This window comes from Berghia stephanieae, chromosome 8, assembly GCF_034508935.2.
Source record: "Berghia stephanieae isolate SIO BIC M18660-M18661 chromosome 8, UCSD_Bste_1.3, whole genome shotgun sequence".
NCBI lineage: Eukaryota > Metazoa > Mollusca > Gastropoda > Nudibranchia > Aeolidiidae > Berghia > Berghia stephanieae.
Genome location: NC_088367.1, coordinates 34020849 through 34029744, shown reverse-complemented (window position 1 = coordinate 34029744; position 8896 = coordinate 34020849). Strand labels below are relative to the sequence as shown.

Below are 8896 nucleotides of genomic sequence, written 5' to 3'. Positions count from 1 at the left end.
ACTTTAACGTTTATAATCTGATCGAGATAATCGTGTGATATCAAGTCACCTATTTTGTGGTGTAGAAAAACAATAACAATGATCAGAGAGATGTCGATTTTATTCAAGCTATTATTTATAAATAGCCAACTATGTTTGTCCGAGAACGTGTGAAGATATGTCACGAATTCCATGTTTTGATTGGTCAAAAATCCACTGGTTAATTCTAACGTTTAACGAGCATTTTATCAATTGGGAAGTGGGCGTTAGCCTATATACTCGACTATCGTCTTGTTATGTCATTTTCTATAAGCATGCAGTCATCCAACCTCCTGACATATTTTAAATTGGGCTCTCTTCTTTGCTTTGTGTCCTTGAGTAAGACAGATAACTCTATTCAACTCCAACTCCAGTAAATAATTTTAAACGTAATTTTTCATACAGCGCAATATTTACATACTGTGTATAAATCGCATTAAAAGGGGGAGAACAAGCCGTAGCTTCAACGACACTTGGCGTATAGAGCAAATTATAACTTCTGCTTGGTGTCATGCTATTGATTTTATTCGACAACGAAAACGGTGTTACTAATATGAAACTCGTGTATGGTGAGAAAGTGTTAGTTAAGACTTTTACATGGATCAACGTGTCGTAGTTGATAAAACCCCGGCCATTTATTTACCACTTTCTCAAACTGCTCATACTTGAATTAAATAGGGTTTTAGTTTAGATACACATGACCTACTTACCGACTTCGTGGATGAGACCATCAGGGGTGAGAATGACTGGTCACAAAAAGGAGAAAATTTTTCATCATGAAGATCATGACCCATCCATGCGACCATAACCTATAAATTTGAATTTCACTAAAATCAGGGGTGAAATGACCGGTCACTAAAAAGGAGGACATTTTTCAGCGCTAAGATCAAGAAGCATCCATTCAAAAATAACCTATAAATTTAAATTTCATTAAAATATATTGTGATGCAATCCAAAATGTGTCTCGCAGCAATTTCTGACACCACTCGGAGGAATTTCAAAAACTGAAAGTGTAATTATAACATGGTGGTTGTAGTAATGGTAGTCGTAGGTATGATGATGTGGTGGTGGTTGTAGTAGTTGTGGTAGGGATGATGTGGTGATGGTTGTAGTAGTAGTGATAGTCGCCACATCTCCCTTATTCACAGATTCACTAATGACCACCTCCCATTGTTTCAAGTTGACCAGAGACGCCAACTTAAAATTTGGCTCACGTAAATTTCAGAAACAATTCCGAATAATTTCAATGCTTAAACAGGAATTTCTGCAAACTAAATATAATCTATTGAGATCTATAATCATCCCAATACCCCTTGTTTCAAATCAAGTAAAGTTCCAAAACCAATTTCATTATGACGTATAAAATATAAAAATTAATGGTAGGGTTGGTGGTAATAATGATATATGATGGTGGATGTTGTACTGGTGGCAGTAATGATAATGATGATGTATGTGGTTGTGGTGGTTGCAGAAGTGGTGGTGTTGATATTGTTGTGTTGGAGGAGGCTGTAGTAGTGGTGGTAAGGATGTGGTAGTGGTTCTTGTTTTAATGGTGATAGTGTTTTGATGTCGTCGTCGTCGTGGTGGTATTGATGGTGTTGATGATGATGTGGTGGAGGTGGTTGTAGTAGTAGTAGTAGTGGTGGTCCTTCATGAAATGATAGTGTGGCGATGGTGGTGGTTTTAGTAGTAGTAGTAGTAGTAGTAGTAGTAGTAGTAGTAGTAGTAGTAGTTGTTGTTATTGTCGTAGTAGTGGCAGTGATGATGATGATAATAATAATAATGCTGAAAACTTATATAGCGCTATAACTCCGAGACACCAGACTCTAAGCGCTTAAATTACAAATTACTTTGGCTGAAACATACTCATTCACACACACAAACACACACACACACACACATACACACACACACACAACACAACACACAATGGTAAGTAGCCTAATTAATTCCCGTGCAAATCAGGACGTTTTCTGCCATTGTTTTGCTCAAGCTCAAGCGAGCTTGCTGTTTTGTGGCGATTTACCTTCATTTCGATTCTTTGAATTTTTCCGCTACGCCTGCCGAAGTTTCTTCTTGATAAATCACTTCTACTTAATAATTCAGTGTATTGGCCAGAAGTCATATTTATTTAAGTTTTTTTTCCCGGTCATTTACTGATTGAAAATCAAGTTTGCTCATTGCTACATTATTCTAATGTTCTCACAATGGCTTAGCTGTTCGTGGATCGCAATTCAGACTTGTCGAGCATCGATAAAGATGTGAGGAATAAATTCAATAGGTCATGGCTAGAAGTTAAAGATGATAATGGTGATTATTTTTCTATGTCAAAAAAATTTCAGAGGCAGGAATATGATTTTGATGAAGTTATCTTTACCTATATGAATGACATGCTTATTTAGCATTCCTTCTACTTCTACATCAAATTATGGCAGTCATACTTCCAGTAAGAAATAACACCCACTATTTTAATGTATTGTATTTATCACTCTCCTCTCCAATGATGCCCTTATTTTTAAAAAAATAATTGAATCTTCAGTTTGTCGAAGAGTTTCAGTCAATTTTTATAGAGCTCATTTACAGGTCTAATCCTGCATATATATTGTAGATGTTATAACATTCAGTTTTGTACATTACTATTAATGTTGATTAATCTAAATTTCAGATGGCATTCCAGTATCTGCAGTGGTGTTCGTGTTCAGCCTGGCAGCACCAAAGATGGGCAACTCAAAGGTTGAAGGGTCATGGTCATGATTCAGCTTTAACTATAAAATCATTTCCTGGACATGATATTTGAGTGAGTAGAAATCCCATTAACATAACCTGACCCCAAAAAATGTGACCAATCTCAATGAAGCAGTATTATTTTGGGGTGACGCTCAGGAAGTTAATATTATAAGATCATTGAAATCTTGCATTTATTATTAAATTTTTAAATTTTCTATTGCTGTTGCACGAGCTTGAGGTGCATGCACTTGGACTGAGTTCGAAGTTGCAGGTATTAAAGAATATTACTATTACACTCCTCTCAATGGTCTCATCTGTTAGTATTTTTATTTTCATTTTTTTTTTTACAATAATTGGTTCTCAAAGTTAACAAATCCTCATTTTTATTTTTCTATTATTGTTACTCTCAGGCAAATGAGCAATGAATAAATGGTCACAACACTAAACTTGGGAAAGTCGATGCAGTCAGGACGAATAATTTCTGAGCGCTGCCTAGCAGGTAACTAACTCTATATATCGCTCTAATAGAGCGACATCTAATGCCTGCTAAAATAAAATAGTGTATGGATGTATGTTTCATTCCAATGGCATATGGCAGAGATATTGTTTAATTAATTGTTTGTTGATGTACTAAGATAATAAAGCACAAAGGTGATTTTCTGCACTTCTGACAGTGCATCTTCACAGATCATATCTGGACTTGCGTTGTGCTAGTGCAGTCCATAGTTTTCGTTATCATTGAGGAGTGCTTTAGTCATCTTGGAAATAATGTCCCAAAAGTTGTGTCATCTGCATGTGTATGACGATTTTCTATTTATAAACAAGAGTGCCGATGGTTTTCCTCGGATCTGCGGAAATCCGCGGTTTTGTAGTTTAGAGGAGGAATTTCCTCCTTTTTAAAATTACAATTTCTCGAAACAATGTGAGAGTTGATGTGTGGTGGAACACACAGGTGCAGTTTCCCACTCTCCAGAAGTTAGCTAGAGTAACAATGATAGTCTATCATCTCAATTGCTCTAAAAGTGGGGTTTAGTGCAGTAGAAATGGGGCTTAAACGCAATCGTTCAACATTTTCCTACTTTTTCACTTTTTGTCACCACCAGCACTGAATCAAAAAAAATTTCCGGGCTTTATTACACATGGTGCTTGAGTTTTTCATCAAATTTCTTTGACGCATTGATCAATGATTCAGTGTTCGATTTGGATTGATAGCCTATCAGAAAATTTTCAAAGTAATCTTCTGTTCCTCTGCTTGGGTTTCAACAAGGGTATCTCAGCTGTAAAGCCTTTTTTATTCCACTTTGGCAAGAATGATTGAAATTTGAGTTAATCTGTTTTTGTTATGGGTGTATTTTTCTAGAATTCGAATGATGGATTGGTGGTCCCAATCTAAAGTAGTCAGGATTAATCTCAATAGATTAATAGACTGCTCATTTATTTAGCACTTATCAATCTAGGGGGATCTTTGGCTCCATATTTCCAAGCCTTGTTTACACCACCATTTGTACATCGTCACCTCTTGGTTATTCATGAAAAAATGCTGATTTCTCTAGATTACTTTCGTTATTAACCTATTGCCATTTTTTTTTCCTCAGATGCTTGTCCCTATCCTAGTACCAGACATTTTACTGATGAACAGCGAGCTGTTCCTGCTCAGAAAAGTATAGATCACAAGAATGCCAAATATAGTGTGGTCATGAGTGGACAACCATCTTTGATGGAAGGAAAAAGGAGCCTCATGGGTTATCAGATGTTTTTCAACACTGCTTACTCATTTGAATTTCAACACTAACAGGAGATGATTCGTTCTGTACTGTAGATGAAGTTTGTGATTCAATCAAAACGTTATATGTTGTGTACAAAGTTAAAACTATCATCTTGGACATGGAATTTTGCAAAGTTGACTCAAGGAGTTGTTACCTAACACCAGCATAGTCCTGTGTCAGTTCCTTGTTCATCAGCATTTCACAATAAAAAGCTTTGAGGGCTTGATTCTGAAAGGAGGAAAGAGATTTTAAAAGCATGTGTTGTTGTAAATCAGTAGAACAGTACAATGATTTAAAACTTGGGTTTTTTATTTAGACGTTGGCCATTTTTATAGACAATGGAACTCCTTGTTACTCTGTTGGATTTGATGTTTTCATCGGGAGTTGTGAACTTTTGGAAATTCAACAAATTTAATTGTAAAACATTTGTTTTCAACAGGAGGTCAGGATTTGTAAAGACGGGAGGACAGTGCTAGCAGCTTAATTGGAAAAGCATTGTGTAAATCACTTCTATTAACCCCCTCAGTGAGTGGCCTCCATAATTGGAACATGTCAACAACTACACACCGTTTATATTACAGTAGCTGTGTATATTGTAATTCATAGCATCTTTAATGTATTTTGTCTTTCGTTTGTTTTTTAGACATTTGACATTATGTTTTTGGTAGGGATGGAAAATGGGGGAGAGTGAGTATGACCACAAATTTATATGGCATGTTTATGTACTGCCTGATGATTTAAAGACGCATGAATCCTGTACAATAAATTACAACACATTTTAATCAGTGCTGTATTCCTCATCGTCTGGGTGTGGTTCCTGACCTCCCATAGTGGGCAGGGAGGTATTTGCTGTGTCTTCTATCCCCCTGTTTTCCAATTGCATTCTGTCTTTGTCTTGGAATGAGATTATTTAGTTTTAATTTAAACATATGGTTTGCACACATTTGAGTGTATTCCTCTTAGTGCCATCTTATGCTGGTGTGCAGTGAACCATTTAGAATCTCAAAGTACTGAGATAGTGTGCTCTTGGAATCTACATCTGTTCCCTATTTGAACCCTTCCCCTTTGTCATACTTTTTCCTTAAGTCCTTTGAATTGTACATCTAGAATGTTTTTATTATCCAATGTTCATCCTTTTTACTGGCGCTGATATGACGTAAATGTGTTGCAAGCGCCGTAAACCCTTGAAAACATAAAAATTCCTCTTCAACAGAAACAATTGTGTCATTACATGAGCTTTCATTAACTGTGTAACAGGTAATGGGCGGTGATAGACTCAAATTGTTAGTTAATGTACTTTCTTTCGCTTGGTGAAGTTATGAGAAAATTCCATTTTTGCTCGTGTCAATAGGGCTCGGTATATATTTGATAATCTGGAATTAAGCGACTTCTGAAAATATGGCGTTCCAATTATTGGCTTGGGCTGTATATGTAATAATTATTCTTTGACATTTTTTACAACTTAGTGATAAGTACCTTTTAAGGATTTTACGTCACTTGCGACACATTTAGCATGGGTCAAAGTCAAGGTTATTTCAGCGCCAGTAAAAAAGAAAAGATGTGTATTCTTATGCATTTTTGCTCTGGCATTTACGCATTTATTTTTTATAGTGTTCTTAAACACTTTAATCAGTTTGTTGACCTGGACGTTCATATCGGGAGTTCAGTAGTATTATCTGGGTGGGTTATATTAGATTTAAAAGTGGATACTATTTATAGTGTCTATAAAGAGTAAATTCATATTATCTATTAATACAACACTGGTATGGTCTATTTGCCTATTATCAAATTTAGTGCTCTATTTTCGATTTTGCAACTTTGTACGCATTTTAAAAAAATCTTTTGGATCTCCATTGTATACAACACTGAACTACTCAAAGTGGGCAGGGAGGTCTTACTGTGTCTTCTGGTAAAGTGCTTTTAGCACATTGATGGATATTGCTCTATATAAAAGCTCATTTAAAAAATAAATTCTATCCCCCTGTATCTGTTTTCCAACTTGCTTTCTGTCTTTTTCTTGGAATGAGATTACTTGGTTTTGTCCTCTTCCTGGCCGGGTGCCCTGGCTGAGAGGGGAAACAGTCAAATGTATAGTTAGTTTTAGGAGATGATTTTTTTTTCATTGTAAATCATCTCTCTGTTATGAACTGTATTATGTTGTCTTTATATTATATATATGATTTGTAAAACATTTTGAGTGTATTCCTATTAGAGTGGGAACCTGTGCTGGCGTCTGGATGAGACTTTTAGGTGATCTCAAACTAAGTACTTTGATAATGTGCTCTTGGAATCTACATCTGTTTCCTATTTGAACCAATCTCCTTTGTCTTACCTTCTCTTGGGTACTTTAATTGTCATTCTAGAACTTTTTTGCTCTCCCATTTTCTTCATTTATACTGGCTCTGAAATGACATAACTTGTTTTTAATCATCCATTATGATTCTACTTCTCTCAGAATTTGATTATTCAGATTATAGAGGTTCAAGGTTATACAATGTTTTGTGTGTAGATACGGTAAATCCGGCTGGCGGAGGTTGTGCGTATTTTCGCTAAACATATAGCATCAATTGTATGTTATGGGTAATTTCTACATAATTTCATGTTTATTGTAAAATCATATCATCACCATCATATTATATCGTTCACTCGGAAAAACAAATGCTTGCTTTCTGTAAATCGTCCGTTTTATTTTATTAAAAACGGCACATTTTATTTAAACATTACAACTTGTCAGCTTGTTTGTTTAAAGGGAGTATTCATATGCTTTTCTATAAATCTTCTGTTTTATTTTTATTTCGGTCAATAAAAACGGTACATTTTATTTAAACATTACAACTTGTCAGCTTGCTTGTTGTTTGTTTAAAGGGAGTGTTCATTATTCTTGTTTTGTTTTGCCTGTGTATATTAGTGTGTTCTTGTGTGCTGTTTTTATTTTTTTGTTTGTTTTTTTTTGTTTGTTTTTTTTTGGTTTTGTTTTCATGGTTCTTTTGATTTGTTTTAGTTGGGGGGGGGGGGGGGGGGGCAGATATATTTTCTACTTTCTTTTTTTTTGTGTTTGATTTTGGTTTGTTAATATGTTTGAGTTTAGTTTTGTATTTCGAGGATGTTTGCTTTTTTTTTTTCGTTTGTTCTGTTCTTGTTTTACTTTTTAAAAATGTTTTTCTTTAAATGGAGGTAAAAAATTGGGGAATAGGCATTGGTGAGAAGGAGATTGATTTCACAGCAAAACGTGAGTCTAGAAAAAAAAAACCTAGAGCATTTATATAGCGTAATATCCACTAAATGCGCTCAATTCGTTTCACAAGGTGTCCAACAGCAACACGTAACATATAGAACGAGACATGAAGCCTGCTAGGCAATATTACATTTTTTTTCGACAGTGACGACGTTGTTAACGGCCAGGTACTCATTTTACATCTGAGTACGGTGAGAGAATGTGAGTAAAGAGCCTTTTCCAAGGATTAAACAATGCGCCGAACGAGGCTCGAACCCGGGATCTTCTGATCCGAAATCGAGTTGCATACCACCAGATCACATAGCCCCCACATAGTCTGAATATGAATAAGCATTCAGTTATACCAAGTAAAAGGTTAAGTTTCTGTGATATTAAAGTAGCGTGAATGACGGGTAATCAATAGTTCTGCGGTTTAAACCCATGCAAGGTAGGCCTCTGTTTTAAAGTTTTTATTTCTGATTTTACGTTTCATGATTGTGCTTTATTTTATTTTGTCTATTTTTGTCATTGCTGTTTGTTTTTTTCATGGATTTTTATTCAAATTTTGGTTTGACTAGATTTTACTCCTTTTTGTTTTGGAGGGAGGGGGTAGGGGGAGGGGTGGGGGGGGGGGGGGGGGTGGCAAGTCAGAGTACAAACAAACACGTAATACATAAATAGTCAATGACTCCAGCAGAAATTTTCGAGTGGAGGTCACGTATAAATTGACTGAAATTTTAATTTTTGTGCGACTGTGTTTCTAGTTGTTTCGAGACCCGCTCTAAGTTGAAAAGCGGCGCATCGCTGAGTCCTTTTTAAAGGCTCTCAAATGACATTCACCGTTCTCGATCCCCCTCGTGTATCTTTACCTTGCAGTGGTGAGGGGGCTTGAGGCACACGGGAGGGCAAAGGTGTAAATCCCGGTCGACCGTCACGAGACCATCCCGGGTATCGAGCCAACGAGCCACATGAGCTGCTCGCCCCGGTGTGTGACTAAATTTGATCCAAACCCGGTGCCCGAATAGCAGCCCTATCCCGGGCGCCACACTATTATCCTTATGTCGAGTCCCAATCAGTCCCGTCAATGGCGAAGCGGTTTGCCGCCTAGCCAAATAATACCGCGTTCGTGTCGCCAGGGTCGTCGGCACGTCCGAGAAAAAAGCAAACGTCC

The 8896-nt window shown here is 36.5% G+C and overlaps 1 long non-coding RNA gene across 1 annotated transcript in view; it reads left to right on the top strand.

Moving 5' to 3' along the window:
• LOC144978555 (uncharacterized) overlaps positions 1–7504 on the top strand; it is a 69289-nt gene extending 61785 nt beyond the window's left edge. The window contains exons 2-4 of the long non-coding RNA XR_013646532.1: positions 2684–2815; positions 3156–3244; positions 4341–7504. This is a non-coding gene — a long non-coding RNA (uncharacterized LOC144978555). The remainder of the gene's footprint in view (positions 1–2683; positions 2816–3155; positions 3245–4340) is intronic.
• Positions 7505–8896: the final 1392 nt, after the last annotated feature.